The 16,643-nt window shown below is 44.4% G+C and overlaps 1 long non-coding RNA gene across 1 annotated transcript; it reads left to right on the top strand.

Moving 5' to 3' along the window:
- Window positions 1-839: 839 nt before the first annotated feature.
- Window positions 840-14,346, top strand: LOC311599220. The gene is made up of 5 exons (XR_014779816.1): window positions 840-1,035; window positions 2,036-2,139; window positions 3,212-3,282; window positions 3,902-3,995; window positions 14,284-14,346. It is a non-coding gene; the product is annotated as an uncharacterized lncRNA (long non-coding RNA).
- The last annotated feature ends 2,297 nt before the right edge of the window (window positions 14,347-16,643 follow it).

Raw genomic sequence — 16,643 nt, forward strand, 5'->3', positions numbered from 1 at the left:
CAGATCCCACTGTAGAACTCCCAGTTTCTCTCCAGCACCATGTTGGTTCACACGCTAACATGCTTCCCCCCCTATGCTGATATTGAACTCAACCTCTGAAACTGTAAGCCAGGCCCAATTAAATGCTGTGGTCGTAATGTATCTTTACAGCAATAGAGCAGTGACTAGGGTGATGGCTGAGCCAACTCTCCAGCCCCTGCTCATTTCTGAGACATGGTCTTCCAGGGTAGCTCAAGGTCAGATGCTCCTCATGCGTCAGTGACTAATGCACTCTAGAACGCTTTTCTTTCTCTTTCTCCCTTGCAGCCAGGAAGAAAAGAACACCGGTGGTCGTGTGAGATGCCTCACAGGGCTCATGGGTCCTGGGAAGCCTTCTTCACAATGCAGTCTGTCTGAATAAGCTGACACAGGATACATTGCTGTTCAGACGACAGCTTGGGCATATTCTCTGGAAAGGAAAAACAGCTTCGCGTAATTAATCTGAAAAACACTACCTGGAGGTGGGCTTACAGTGAAACTGCTACTCTTGATCTTTGGCAGAGCAACGGCACCTTGGAGCAGTTCACCAATGATCTCCTCTGCTCACCAGAAAGCAGGAAACAAATCTCCCTTCTTGTAATTGGGCAGCATTTTCCGTGTTGGTTTTGAACTCACTATGTACCCCAGGCTGGCCTGAAACTCACCGTGATCCTCCTGCTTCAGCCTCCCAGGTGCTGGGATTAAGACCTTGTTCTGTTTTACTCATGTGGTTCTAGAAGGTTTGGCAGCTGCCTCCTCAGAAGAGAAGCAGACTTTGCTGCATCTCATAGCATCCAACCCCTCCCTGCAAACATAGAGCTACTGTGATGTTTGGTTTCAGATGTCAACTTCCCACAACTTAGGAGCCTCAATTAAAGAACTGTCCACCTCAGGTTGCCCTTCGGACACAATTGTAGATAATTATCTTTGTTGCCTTAATAGATATGGGAAGACACACCCCAAATACAGCAGTGCATTCTGGTAGCTGCCTAGACTAACAAAACCCAAAGGGGGAAGGTCAGTCACCTTCTGCTTGATTGTCTCTTTCCCTGCTAAGTTCATTATCCTGTTGCTGCTGTGGCTGCTGATTGCTTCACCAGAGTTTCTGGGCTTCCAGTGTGGACTGAGGCTCTAAGGACCCTTCAGGCCTTCAGTGCCAGACTGATATTGTTGAGGCACCCTGCCTAATAGACTGAACAATTACCAGCTTCTCAGTTCTTTGTGAGAAAGCTATTGTTGACTATAGCAACTGCTCTGGTACCCAGTCCCAAGACTGGCCCCAAGCTGTTGTTGGATTATTTCAACTGTATGCATGTAGTATACATAAACATAGTATACCCAGCATATATATGTACATACATTCTTTATGTGTATATACATACCCTATGTGTATATATGCCATATGTGTGTGTATATATATATAGAATATATGTATATACAGTATGCATATGTATACATTGTGTATACATACATAGTATAAGCTGATTAATAAATCCTTTATATATTCTTTATATATATTTATATATAATGAATATATAAAATATATACATACACAGATAGGTTATACATAATGAATATATGTAAAGAATTTACTAAATTATCTTACACAATACAGTTGAAATAATGCATATAGTATACATATATGTATTATAGTACTACACTATGTATAGTATACATATTATACATGTATAGAAGCATACTATATATGTATATACACACTATACATACATACATGATATATATACATATATAATATACACCATATATATGTATATACATACACATATGTGTATTCATTCTATGTTTCTGCTTCTCTAGAAAATATAGGTATTATTTCTGTTTACTGTGTTATTTTGAGAGACATACTATTATTATTTTAAATATCTTCTAGATTAGATTAACTGAGGTGGGATTATTTATTCTAATGTTGGGATATGCCATTGGCTGGTCTTGGGTCCTAGATGGAATAAAAGGGAGAAGCACATAGCATTTATTTTCCTGTGTTCCCTGACTGTAGATGCAAAGTGACCAGCTGCTTAACACTCCAGCTACCAGGATTTCCAAGCCTTGACAAACTATATTATTGAACTGTAGGAGCAAATAAACCTTTTTCTCCTTAAGGTAATTTTGTCAAATATTTTAAAACAGAAGGACAAGTAAATAATACAGAAAATTGATACCAGAACTGGGGGTTGTTAATAAACACAACCATGTAGTTCAAAAGGCTTTGGAAGTGGTTGGTAGAAGGGGACAGTTGGAGTCTTAGTCTGTGAAGCCCTAGAAAACTGTAACCATGACTTCATGGGCCATTCTGGTGGAGAAGACCGGAACGCTGGCAGGATTTCAGACAGAGACACACTTGCACAGTGAACTTAAGGTAATTAATAATATTGGAATTTCACAGAGACTATCAATAGAAACAGTAAAGTACCACACAGACTCTGCACTGTGCACTTGCACATATATCTGCTGGCTGACCATCTCTATGTTTTCCCGAGAGTCCAGAGGTCCAGATTCATTAGGTTACGATTCTGACAGGCAGGGTCTCCATAAGGTTCAGTGCGCGGTAGCAGTTGGCGTGGTTGCAGCTGTCCCCTTGTCCTCAATCTGTGATTCTTCTGAACTCACCCACGCCTGTGCCCTCTACAGGTTGGTGAGACGACGGGGACAAAGACGGCACAATTCAGATTCTCCTTCTGCCCGATCTATTTTGCTGTCTTCTCCCACAGAAGACCACACCCAGGCTCCTTCCCATGGGGAAAACTGCATCCGGAGCATATTTCCTGGACCTACATTGTTACCACTTTCAAACACCGTGTACTTCCTAGGTTCTGTCTTCACCTCCTGCTTCTAGCTGCCCATGCATCTGCCCTACAGTGCAGTCAACCACATACAAGGGGCACACACTCAACCCCAACCTAACCTAGAGCATGCACGAGAGCTGAATTTATTAACTTCTCCCACTAAAACCTCTTTTAAACTAATGCTCTTTTTTTTTTTTTTTTTTTTTTTTTACAAAAAAGCTTACAGTGGGATTTAGTTTTAAAAATCATGAAAAAGTATTTCTGCACTATTTTGTTTTGCTGTGATAACAGAACCTCCCCCACGTCTCAGTATCTTACCCAAGGCTGCTTCCTGTCAGTACCCTCAGGCCAATTTCTGCAGCTCTGCTTTCTGTTTCTTTTTATTCCAGGGTCCAGACTGGAGGAACCTTGATGGAGAACAAGAGAGGAAAGAACCCCAGCACCACCACCTGAAACCCAGGCAAGCGTTTTCCAGTGAGGCAGGTGTCCAACGCATCTGCTCTGATTTCATTGGCCAAACCAAGTGGTGTGACCGTGCCCTGCCTTAAAGTGGGTGGCAGAACATTATCACAAGCCATTGGACATCCTGGCCCAGCCTGTGTGGTTGGGGACAACAGCAGGAGACGGCTCACTTCTGTTCAAACTGTTTGACCCACAGGTCTGCACTGTCACCAAAATCCTATGGCTGTGTTAAGGCACCACCTTTCCTGAAGGGTCTCATCTGAATAAATGACTTTTTTTTTCCCCCCTGAGAAGTAGCATACTTGCTCGGCACCTTATATGCATTATTTTAACCTCTTAATTCTATTGCTGCACAATAGAAAGTAAGGATTTGAGGAGAAGAGGTGTGTGGGGATGAAATATAAAACTCAGATCTAATCCCATTCTGTCCTCTTATGTGATCTGCCTTTGCAAGAAAACCGAGGGGAATAGGTGAGACCAAAGCTTTCAGCTCCTGCTGGGCAGTCGCACACACATTAGGTTCTTGGTGCTATTCCATGCCCTTCCCTTACATTTAATCTGAAAGACAGATAGTATCATTTTCATTAATTTTTAGAGATTTTTGTTTTCACTTTTAGAAATGTTGGAACTTGCCTGCCTTGTCCTTGCTGTTGGTGATGCGGCTCATATCTCTGCTGTCCCTGCAGGAGGAGCTGGGCAAGGACCTAAGAGGTAAGGATCAGCCTGCTTTATGACCTGGGGCCACAGTGGCACTATTGGGTGTAGAGAAAATGGAAGCATCAGGAAGACACAGAAAGTCAAACTTGAAATTTGGCAACATTTCAGAAATGTTCTTGCCTCTTAATTCCATTTGTAATTTCCCTTTAATCTACCCACAGCTATAATAGATGATAAACTTCACTACCCAAGTAGGCTTCAAAGGGTTTTTTTTTTAATTTTCTAAAATTAAAATTCAAACTATTTAACATAACATCACATAACAATTTAATTACTGGGTTTTCCTCTCCTTCTTCTCTTCTTTTTTTTTTTTTTATTAGAAACTAAGTAGAAAGCTTTCTAATTATAATCTCTTAATTAGATTTGTCCAGAAGCAGTTCAGTTAAGCCAGCCAAGGCGCGCAGAAGCTAGCAAGGTCATCAGTACCACGAGCTTGAGGTCCTATGTTCGGACTTTGGTCTTCCTGAATAATGAAGTTGAAGATGAAATTTAAAAATTGTATTTCCAGTAGTACCTGTTTTGAAATGGGATTTGAGAAACCAATCAAGGGCTGGGCCTGACTTACATAGATCTGCCTGCTCCTGCCACACCTGTGAGAATTAGGAGGTGACCAAATGCTGTCACACTGATACTATGAAACTGGGTTGCACCCAGTACAAAGATAGTGTGCGAGTGGCCCCTTTCTTCTCCCTGGTCACCGTGTGTGTGTGTGTGTGTGTGTGTGTGTGTGTGTGTGTGTGTGTGTGGTCAAGGGAGTTACAAAGGAAAAGACAGATTTTTCTTTAATGTGAGAGTGAATCCCACCCCACCCCCCATCTGCCCCTATAGCTGCTTGCTGGAGTGACCTCCAGGGTCACAGCCCAAGGGCCATCCTCCAGTGAAAATGCACTGCATTCCTTGTAGCTTTAGTATCAAACATCCGAGTGAAGGTATTGGCCACAAAAGAAGGGACTTCAGAGGTTTCACCACAATTTACAAACCGTCTGGGACAGGTTACTATCCTCCCTGGTGACAGAGTATGCCAGTAAGTGTCAGCTAGGTTTAGCACATCTGGACTTTGTGGCAGCTTCAGGCTGAGTCATGAGGAATCCCACCTTTAAAGTATAAAAAAAAAGACATGTAAGACAAGCTTATATGTGTGTTAATGCTTAAATGTGTATTTTCCTACTGTTTTCTAATTTATTAAGTAATTTTTAATGAAACTTGTTACTCATAGGAAAGGTAATTAATTATCCAAGGGGGGCTTTCTCAGAATATCCCAGGGTGTCAATAGTGCATATAAAAATTGAAGGCATGGGACCAGGTGAAGCTAGGCCAGGCTTCCAGAGGGCAATAGGAATCCAGGTGGATCTCTGAAAGTTCCCTCAGTTTAACATCCTTAAGGGCCACGTGATTCTCCCTGGCAGTTTGAGCTACTCAAGGCAGTAGTCAGTCCCTAAGGCACAGCCCAAAGTTCTGCCCAGGTGTGCTCACAAGATGGGAAGAGCTAAGGGCTGTCTTATTCTCCATCTGAACTGGGAGTTACCCTTAGGCCCCGGTACCACAGTGCCGACGCAGTAGAAGCAAAGTCTCAGACAGACTGAGCCGGAGGAAATGTCCTTGCAAGTGTCCATCACTTGTTTGACAGAACTTTCTTCCCCTCGAGCACTTGATGCCCTTTTATCGCTGCCTCAGCCACAGAGGGAGACACCTCCCAGCTGGGATTTGTAGCCTTTTATGCGTTTGTTATGTTCTGATAAGAGACAAGGTCTCAGCATGTTTTCCAGCTCTGGAACTTCTACTTTCAAGCCATTCCCCTGCCTCAGCTGGGACTAATGACACTGAAGTATCACCATGTCTGTGTTTTGTTTTCTGCTTGCTGAGGGAAACCTGTTTGACAAACCCTGAGACTTACCTGTTAGGTAAAGCACCAGCTGTTTTCCCTGATAGTAAGTAGTCTTTGCTCAAGCAGTGACTTCCAGGGTTTTAGGCAAAGCACTGACAGGGGTCCAGGCACTGGTGTGGAGCTTGAACTGACAAGACTCCCAGGACCTTTGCCACTTTGTCCTCCCATCACTTGGGATCTTTCTGCTTCTGCAGAGAAGGTGCTAGCAATGCTCTTTTAATTTCCTTTTTGCTGCACTGGGGAGAAAAATATGTAATTAAAGACTGAACCTGGAATCTGACAATCTGGATGTGGCTGACACTTCTTCCAAACATGTCACAAATGATGATGTTTCAGAGACTGTCCTGTAGGCCTTCTGGTCATGTGTGTATTTGCCCTGCCTAGGTAATAAGGTCAGACTTTAAAGTGGTCCTGGGTCTTACTGATGAGGCTGTGATCAAGACATGGCACTGGGTCTTCTGTGCCCTTCACAGAGGTGACCAGGTGTGTGTGTTGGGAACACCTGGGTGTTTTTTTGGAGAACACCTGCTGTATCAGCTACTTTTGTCATTGCTGTAATAAACCATCTGATAAAGGTGCTTTTTAAATTTATTAATTTATGTACTTTACATACTAATCATAGCTCCCTCCCCCCTCTCCTTCTGGTCCTACCATCCCTCCCTCTCCCTCCTCCATAACCTCTCACAAAAGGGGAAGCCCCCCCCCCACCAAACCCACCCCAGCACATCAAGTCACATCATGACTGAGCACATCCTCTTCCTTGGTGGTTTGGCAAGGTAGCCCTGCCAGGGGGGAAGTGATTGAAAAGCAGGCAACGGACTCCTTGTCAGAGAGAGCCACCCCTCCCCTTACCAGGGAAGCCACATGAAGACCAAACTACTCATCAAGTAAATATGAATAAGGGGCCTCAGTCCAGCCCATGCATGGTCCTTGGTTGGCACTTCAGTCTCCACAAACTCCTCTGTGCCCAGGTTAGTTGGTTCTGTTGGTTTTCTTGAGGAGTTCCTGCACCCCCAAGGTCCTTCTATTCTCTCCCACACACACCTTTTCTCAAGACTTCCTATGCTTTGCCCAGTGTTTGGCTGTGAGTCTCAGAGTCTGTTTTGATTCGTTGTTGGGTGGAGTCTCTCACAAAAGACAGCTCCTGTCTGCACACATAGCAAAGTATCATTAGTAGTGTCAGGGGTTGGCTCTCTGCTTTGGTGTGAGTCTCAGGTTTGGCCAGTTAGTGCCTCAATCTCTGCATTCCCTCAATCTCTGCTCTATCTTTATCCCTGCACATCTTGTAAGCAGGGTAAATTTTGAGTCAAAGTTTTGTGGGTGGATTGGTGTTCCCTTCCCTTCACTAGGAGTCCTTCTAGTTAGAGGGTGTCCTTTTCAGTCTCCATGACTCCTGCTACTAGGAGTCTCAGCCAGGGTCACCCCCATATCCTCCCAGGAGCTTACTCTGTTGTTGATCTTAAGCTTGTCTCAGAGATGCCCTTGCCCACAGTTTAGCTTCTCTCTGCAAGCCTTCTGTCCTTCACTCATCCCCACATCTAATCTCCACCCTCATTTCCCTCAGCACTCCCTCTCCTACTCTGTTCCTTCTCTTCAACCACTTCTGCTGTCTATTCTGTTTCCCCTTTGGAGTGAGATTCAAACATCAAAGCTGCTTTTAAAAAACTGCAGTTTACAGATTTATTTAACATGTATTCTCTCTCTCTCTCTCTCTCTCTCTCTCTGTGTGTGTGTGTGTGTGTGTGTGTGTGTGTGTGTATGTGTATTCATGTGTGTGCATACTGTTGTGCACATGGTTAGAGGAAAACTTACAGGTGTTTCTGAGCATGAGGTTCCTGAGCACTGAATTCAGGTGGTCAGGCTTGGCTGATGGCATATGCCTCTGTTACCATGTAAGGGTTGGGTTTAATTTCTCTGGCAGCCAAAAATCAAACAAACAAAAAACAAAACAAAAACCAAAAAACCATGTGTGTGTGTGAGTGGGGTTAGGGCAGACAGGCAGGCAGGCAGGCAGGCACAAAAGCAAAATCAATAGATGGAATACATTTTTATCTAAGGGGAAGGTACACACATGTGTACACTTGCACAGACACTCAGGGTAGGGGGCCAGGGGACGTGGATGGATTGCATTTCTATTAAAGACATACACACACACACACACACACACACACACACACACAGAGAGAGAGAGAGAGAGAGAGAGAGAGAGAGAGACAGACAGACAGACAGACAGACAGACAGACAGACAGAGACAGAGAGAGACAGAGACACAGATGGAGACAGAGACAGAGACAGAAAGACACAAAGAGATTTATAGAGAAAGACAGAGAGAGGCAGAGAAATGTCACAGCGGAGTAAACAGATGTCTATTGAAGAGGAAGAAGCACACCCACAGACAGACAGACAGATAGAATGAGAGACAAATGGAGAGTGCGAGAGAGACAATAGTAAGAGAGAGAACAAGATACACAAAGAGAAAAACACGCCACAGAATAGAGTGGGGAACTGGAAAGCTAAAGCCATGAAGGGCTGGGGCTTTTGAGGGTCTACAGTGGAATGGAGTGGTCTGATCTCCTAATCTAGGGTTGGCCAGTCTAGATCAATAGAGGGAAGCTGATAGGCCCACAGATTTGGGGGAACATGTTCCAGTCTGGTCCTGAACGTCGGTGACCAGCCTAGACTGGTCAGTCAGTAGATAGCCCTACTAATGAGGGAAGAGTGCTCCCCAGGCCTTTGGCTCAGGGCAGGAGGATAAGGGAGATGCCTAAATTGCTCTGTCTTTATCATTTATCTGTAGATTTTATTACTTCCCTATCTGTCTGCCAGTCAGGGAGCTGTTTGGACTCCTAGTCCCTTAGCTCTAACTACTGAGCTACATCCTTGGACCATTGAAAACATGGTAAGGAAAAAGAGTTTGCACATGAGGCAGCAGGAGCAGGAGGCTGCTGCTGCCTCCACGTTGCAGCCACAGTCAGGAAGCAGAGGTGAAAGATATTGTTCAGCTCGCATCTCCTCTTCCTGCAGTCTGGGCTATGCGACATTCTTCTTAATAATTAATTCCACCTAATAATGGCCCTCAGAGGTTCCCAGGGGAAGGCCATCTCGTAGGTGGCTCTGTAAGTTGTCAAGCTGACTACCGATCTCAGCCATCACACCTACTAAGAGCCAATGCTGCTCCAAGGGAGCATATACTCTGGCTTGGCGATTTTCTTCTGTCTCCTGGCTGTGGAGAGTCACTTAGTAGAAAACTGAGGCCCCTCTGGGAAAGACAGAATGTAAGCAAAGCCAGGGGACAGGCACTCCTGGAAGAGAGGCCCAAACGGCTTTCAGAGGGGCGGCAAGAAGCAGGTAACTTCTTCCCAAAGGTGTGTTGAAGGCCTGTACATGATTTGATTCCAGCGAGCAGGCTTGAAGGGCTCAATAAATAATTTATCACCTTCAATTATTTAAGCAGTGACTCCTGAACATCCTTTAGCTCTTGGGTCCCTTTGAGAAAGTGAGGAAAGCCACAGGCCCTACCATGCAGTTAACAACGTACACACAAACTTTTGCAAATACAGCTGGATGGTTCAATGGCTACTTAATGCCTTTAATGGCTATCCTCAGCGCCAGGTCTCAAGGGCATCAGAAGCCGGCGTCTCCAACCGCAGTGGCATTCGCAGCAGCACACAGAGGAGGAAGCCACTGGAATGAGCACCCTGACTAACACGCTGGTAGGATGTCCCAGCTCCAGATTCTGGGCAGTTTCTCTCCTGAAATGTGATTGGTCCCTGTAGTAGGGAGGAGGGTTGGAAGGCACAGCCCACAGTGTCTAGGCATCAAAATCTTGCAGGAGGATCTGGGAAAGGCACCTGGTTCTCTCTCGGGTTGTAGAGAGTTAAACGGATTGAAGTCAACTTGGGACACGTTTGTGGGCTGCTCACGCGTTGACGGGTTTCCTTCCCTTGGAGAATCAGACCGAGTAACAGCAGTGACTTCAGCCTCAAGTTCCCATTCCATTCTCCTGAGGGAACAGTTCTTTCTAGTTCATAATCAAATAAGAGGTTCCTTCCCACTGGAGGTAGGGGAGATGGGTATGAAAAATGAGTCTTGAAAATGTTGTCATTAGGATGAGGCTGGTGGGGCAGGAAAGGGGTGTGTGTGTGTGGAAGAGTTGGGGAGGGAGGGCGGGAGGGAGATCACTTTATTTCAAGTAAATGATCTTCCAAGCCAATATAGGCTCTTGGGAAAAATGGGGGAAGATGTCATATTAGAAACAAGTGTCCACGCTAAGACAGGGCTCCAGTGTCTGACGAGGAGAGATGTTCCTCCTTCCTGTTGCTCTTGAGGACACATAGCTGGCTGAATGCTGAAGCAAACAGTTCTGTACCAAACAGCTGGTCTAAGTAGGCTGAAATCTCCCCAAGGAAACACAGCTTTATCAAAAGTCCCACTTTTCCAAGATGCGCTGCTGAAACTCACTGTGTGGAACTAGTGTCAGAACCTGGCCACCAGCACAGCAAGGCTTCTTCTTCTGAAGCTGATTCCTTTTATGTGTATTAATTACACACAGCTGGGTTTCATTTCTGTCCCTACAGAATCCTCACTTGAGTTCTCTCCCTCCCAACTTCCCACTCTTGCCTTGTTTTCTGGTCACCCTCTCCTTTCCTTGGAGCCTATGACTCCCTCCTTTTTTTTGTAATTTTCACAAATGATATGATGGCTTTGCTTAGTTTACTAAACATGAGCTCTAGTTTGGTCAGTTTTCCTGTAAAGGACACAATTTCGTTTTTTCACTACTGAATGATATTCCATTATGTATGCCATGTGATCATCTTCCCAGGAGACACACAGCTGAGTCAGGTGGTAGGTTTGTTGTAGTTTGAGGGACATCGTCACCGCTTCCCATCAGGGGCCTGTGCTAATTCACCTTCCCACATGTCCTCATCGCATTTTTGAATAATGGCCATTCCTGTGTTGTAAATAGCTTTGCATTACCTCTTCCCACCATACTGCCTCCAACTCAATCAAGACTTTTAGATTTCATTTTTTTTTTCTGAATTTTGATTCTAACTGGGATGAGATGGAAGCTCGGTGCGATTTTGATTTGCATTTTCCTGGTGAGTGAAGATGGAAGCTTTCTTTTTTTTTTCTTCATATGCAGTTTGATAAAAAGAACAGTGAGGCTTAGAAGATTGTCCAGGATGCTCTGGGTATAAGTACTGATGGTGATGAGGGCGGTGGGCTAATTGGACTGTGTGTATCAAAGGCCAGGGAAAACAAAGACAACTGACTGAAGAAGTGATCAAGGCTGGCCCTAGGGGCTGAAGAGTTTTGTCAGAGCTCCAATAATCCAAGCATCTCTAGAAACACTCACCCGGACACAGAGGCATGTGTTCCTAATGTCTTAGCTGTTTCCTGATCAAATTGACCATCAAAACTAACTATCACATTCAAATTGTATTCTAGAGATTGTCTGCTTGCCTTTGTATCAGACCTAAGAATCAGACTATGTTCATATATATATATGAGATATATATATATATATATCTTCTTTTTGAACTAAGATTTTCACTAAAGGCTTTAAGACTTTGATGCAGAGTATTTTGGTCCTATTCACCATCTTCCCCCCAACTCCCCAGATGGACCTCTACCTCTCCACCTTTCCAACTTCACGTTCCCTTTTCAAAACAGTTTTTAAGAGGATATTTACTCAATCTCTCTGAACTGATTCTCAAAAAGCTGTGTGGGAGAGATGGCAGCAGAGTGGAAAAAAAATGTCCACATTTGTAGAACACTGGGAAGGTAGCCAAAGTCTTGTGGGAATCCCAGGAGGAAAAAAAATAGATGAATCTCAGCTAAACCATCCAGTTCCATGTTGTTTTTGTTTACTCCTTTCTCCTCTCTCTCTGTCCTGTCTCTCTGTCTCTCTGTCTTTCTCTGTCTCTCTATCTCTCTCTCCGTCTCTCTGTCTCTCTGTCTCTATCTCTCTCTGTCTCTGTTTCTCTCTGTGTGTCTCTCTGTCTCTGTTTCTCTCTGTCTCTCTCTCTGTCTTTCTCTGTGTCTCTGTGTCTGTCTGTCTGTCTGTCTCTCTCTCATTCTCCCTCCCTCTCCATCCTTGAGACAGCTTTGAAAACTAGTAGCCCAGTTCTGGTAGAAGCATGCAACCTAGAAGGCCTGGGAGTGAGCAAACTAGGCTTGACACCCTTCAGAGGCTTTGTTCCCAGGAGACTGGCAGCATTTGTCATGATCAGTGATCTCCTGAGAGACAGCACTTGGCTGCTTGTTTCATTTGACCATCTGATTCAAAGCTGGCCCAGGTAAACAAGCCTTTTCCCCAGGGGGCATCTGTCAGAAATATTCAGAGGCAATTTACAGATGCCTTTTCAGGAAGCTGCTGATGGCAGATGCACAGACAACAGGATAATACCTCCATTTGTAGTGAGAATTTGGTTTTGTGGGAATGTCATGTCTTTGTTTTAATCCCAGGTGTGGGATATGGGGCTGCTTTAGATTGTCCACAGTAGCTAATTATGATTTGCCTCATGCTCTAGCAAGGGCATGATTTTGTCAGCTGAAAATAGTTTATGTTTGGAATTCTGGGTACTTCTGGGGTTTATAATGTGAGAGCCCCAAGAGTGGCTGCTACTTCTGCTGCTGTTTGCTGAAATGCTGGTTGCTGGTTGGAGATATCCTGATAATGTTGATCAAATTTGTCCCCAAAGAACTCAATGCCCCTAATCAGTAGGAAGCAGTCTAACAATGTTGACATCTCCTAGGCCCTCTAACCTTCTTTCTCTCCTACCTAGTGTTGAGGGGTTGGAAGGAATAGGGTGGTGTAGGGAGGTAGGTAAAAGAACCAGACGAAGTAGCCAAAAGTCTGTCTACGTCCATTAAAGGCAAATCTAGAGGATGAAATGTCAGATTGGCTTTATGGAGCTCTGACACACTCCTGAGGGTGTAGAAACACATACACAGAACTTTGAGCATATGGAAGACAGTGAGCACATTCACAAAAATTTAGGGAGGGCTAAAGTGGTCACTCCTAGCTGATGATGGGACTGTCCCTCACTTGCTCTTTTGCATGTCTCATAGCTTCTGGTTGAAACTAAATCTTTTGAATGAGCAAGGTGGGGAATTGGATCTTCCCAGTCCCTGCGCCTGTTTTTCTTGCTGTTTCTGGTTGCTTGTTCTTTGTTTGATTAGTCTCTTCTGCAAAGGGCTATTCTTATCAGTGTTCTCTTTCATGTGAGCCCACTGAGGCTCTATTCAGTTTGTTTATGGGCATCTTTTGATTTGAAAAAAAAAGGTTCCTTAAATACAGAGAATCATTAAGTTTTCCAGTTACTGCTGCATCCTTATAAGGGGTATTATATGTGTGGTGTGGTGTGGTGTGGTATAGTGGTGATGGTGTGTGTGTATGTGTGTGTACAAGTGTGCATAGATATATAACATCTTTAATTATTTATTGATATGTTCTTAAGCATAAGTGTGAGGTTTGAGCCTATGGATGTCAGAAAGTAGCAGGAGCCCCTGAGAGCCAAGGGAAGAAGACCAGAAAACAACCATGCAGGTTGATCAGCCAGTATCCGTGATTACATGTATGGTTTCATCACATTTCTTCTGTAATCTCCCTCCATTAACATCTTTTTTGGCCTTACTGTCCAGTAGTCTCAAATGCCCAATCAGAATGTAAGACACTATATATGGCAAAGAAGCATGCGCGCGCGCACACACACACACACACACACACACACACACACACACACACCTGTTCCACTATATTCTGTGTTCTACTTTTGAAGGGGAACACACCCTCACAGCCTGTGCTACCATGTAATAAATGGCTCCCTGCACAAGAGCCTTAGTGTTCTATTTCTCTGGCTGGAAAGCCTACAACAAAGAGAGATCAGGAACACAGCAACTGAGTTATAGATGTTTATGAGTTATCAGTCATGTTGGTGCTGGAAACTGAGCCCAAGTCTTTTGTAAGAACAATCCATCTCTCTAGCCCCAGAGATCCATTTTAAATAGCCAGGAAGTTGTCAACTCTACTTTAGCTTGACTATCTGCTGAAAGAGACTAGAAAAAAAAAAAGAATAGTTATTATATGAGCCAACTTATATAACATGTCCAGAACAGGAAAAACCATAGAGCCAGAAGAAAGGTGACTGGCTTTTATTTTTGTAGGGGAGGATAGAAATTTCCTCTGATGGGCACAGACAGTGATGGAAACATTCTGGAATTAGAGGTCAATATATAATAATGTCATTTTGAATGAGCTGAAAACCAGATAACTGTACACTTTGGAGGAGTGGGATCTGTGCTTTGCTCGTGGCTCTTTCAAGATGCAGCAGACAGTGAGGTCTGCCTTGGGTTCAGGCAGATTAATAGAGACTGCCTTTCTATTCTTTCCAGGACACCAAATAATAGGAAAAAAAGGTTGCAGGAAAATGGTTTTAATGATTGCGTATTGGAGACTGATGAAAAGAAGTCCTGAAGGATGGAAACAAGTTTCTAGTTGTCATGGATTCTTGCCTTAAGGTACCTGAACACACAGAAGGCTGGTGCAGCTGGCATAGTCCAGCTAACTCTTTGAACTGGGAGAAAGAACAGGAGTTCAGGGGTTGAGAGGAGAGTTTGCTTGGTAGAATGCTTTATGTAAAAGGTCTGTACAGAGGGAGCAATTCAGACACATCAGGAGGAACCTATCCAGTACAGATATGTGAGGAAGCTACCAAGACCAGGAGAGAGATTGTGGGGGTCACAGTGCCCAGGGCTCGGGCAGTATCTGGGCTAATGTAGACCCCCTGCACCCAATAAAAAGGCTGGGCTGCTTCAGTTAATGTAAGTTGGATATAGTTTTCTGAAGAGTCATCCCTTGGGAGCTGGGATAATCACTCCCTGGTCTTAGATTAACAATAACATCTCAAGACAAAACAAAAATCCCCAAAGACTTCATCACAGTCTAGAACCTTGGCGGTGGACAGATCAACACTGTTTATAAGAATACAAAAATATTTAACATCCAGCAAGATAAAATCCACAAAGCCTGACATCCATCAGAGATTACCTACCACAAAGCAGAAAATCAGTTTGTAACAGCAACAACAATCAATCGGAAAAGCCCAGAATAGGCATTCTTGTTGGAATTATCAGAATGAAAGGTGACCATTTTCATTATGTTATTTTATGCACTCAAAAGCCGAGGAGAAGCATAGCAGTTATTTTAAAAACAGAAATCAAATTTCTCGAGATGAAAACCACCACATCTGAAATGCAAAATGCACCACCTAATGGGATTAGTGCAGGACAAGATATCCCTCAGAGGAGTTCAGACACTCAGCACGCTGCAGTAGGACCTGTGCAAATGAAACTTGGAGAAAGAAAAGACTCAAAAGAATAAACAGTATCAGCGAGCTGTGGGGCAATTTAATCAGCTGGGTGTGGGTGCGGGCAGAATGCCTGCAGGGAAGAGAATTATAAGATAGGATGGGCAGCCATTTTCATAGAGATAAAGGGGATTTTTTTTGCTGAGAAACGAGGGAAGCGGACATGAGGATGGGTACAGAAATGAAGTCCTGTCCTGGTCTGTTCCATTTAAAAGCACTAAAACTTGGGGGGAAGTTGGAGAAAGTGGGGATCGTCATAGTCAGGGGTAGGGCCAAGAGGCAATTTCAAGAAAGGTTGACTTTACCAGCAAGCAGACCCTTGTGAAAAGCACTTGGGTGACATCAACCCTGAGCTGAGCCTTTAAGGTACTACCTCTGTTACCATGGGAACACAAAGTTAACTGAATTCCTTGTGCTGTGTGACCACTGCCTGAGGACGCAGGGCAGACAGATGAGACTCTTACAACATACAGTCCACATGACTTCTCACTCAAGAAGGGTTGCTGGGTTTTGGAAGTGGATGCAAAAAGCTTAGAAAGCAGGAGTTGGCTGGAGATGTTGCACATACACAAAAGACCTGGTTTCCTTCCCCCTTGTGGTTGAGTTCTGCTCTGATTCACTTACCAGTTTTATGTGTGATTACTAGGGCCTGTGCTTGAGGTCTGGGACTTGTATGTGGGACGAGCTGGTCCCCTTCTCACTTGGGAATCCTACAACAAGAACATTTACTTTCCTTATTCCACCTCCAGCCCAGCGCTGGAGCATCTGAAGTTGCACCCACCCAGTTAAAGGGGTCCAATGACCTGCCATGAAAGCCTGGTCATGACTTTTACCCCCAAAGCAACTGTGATATAGTTATTCTTATGTGTCATCTTGATTGGGCCACAGTTGCCTAGATATTTAGTCTACAATATTCTAGATATTTCTTTGGAGATGTTTTGGATACAGTTAACGTTTAAATTGGTGGAATGAGTAACATAAATGTGATGGGTCTTGGTGTCTCCAGAATGAGCCATGGTCCTCCCCAGAGCGACAGGCGATGATCCTCCCCAGAGTAATGGGCAATGCTCCTCTCCAGAGTGATGGGCAATGGTCCTCCCCAGAGTGAAGGGTGATGGTCCTCCCCAGAGTGATGAGTGATAGTCCTCCCCAGAATGACAGGCGATGGTCCTCCCCCGAGTGATGGGCTATTTTCCTACTCAGAGTGATGAGGTCCTCCTCAATATGATGGTCCCTGATCCCCCTGTCCTGAGTGGGCTATGGTCTTTTCCAGTGTGACAGGCTGTAATCTTTCTTACAGTGATGGAGTGTGACCTTCCCCAGTGCTAGGGGCCCTGTCTAATCACTTCATGGACAGTAAAGGCAGACCACTCTCCCTCAAATACG

Source organism: Acomys minous (assembly GCF_964271855.1).
Source record: "Acomys minous genome assembly, chromosome: 6".
Classification (NCBI taxonomy): Eukaryota; Metazoa; Chordata; class Mammalia; order Rodentia; family Muridae; genus Acomys; species Acomys minous.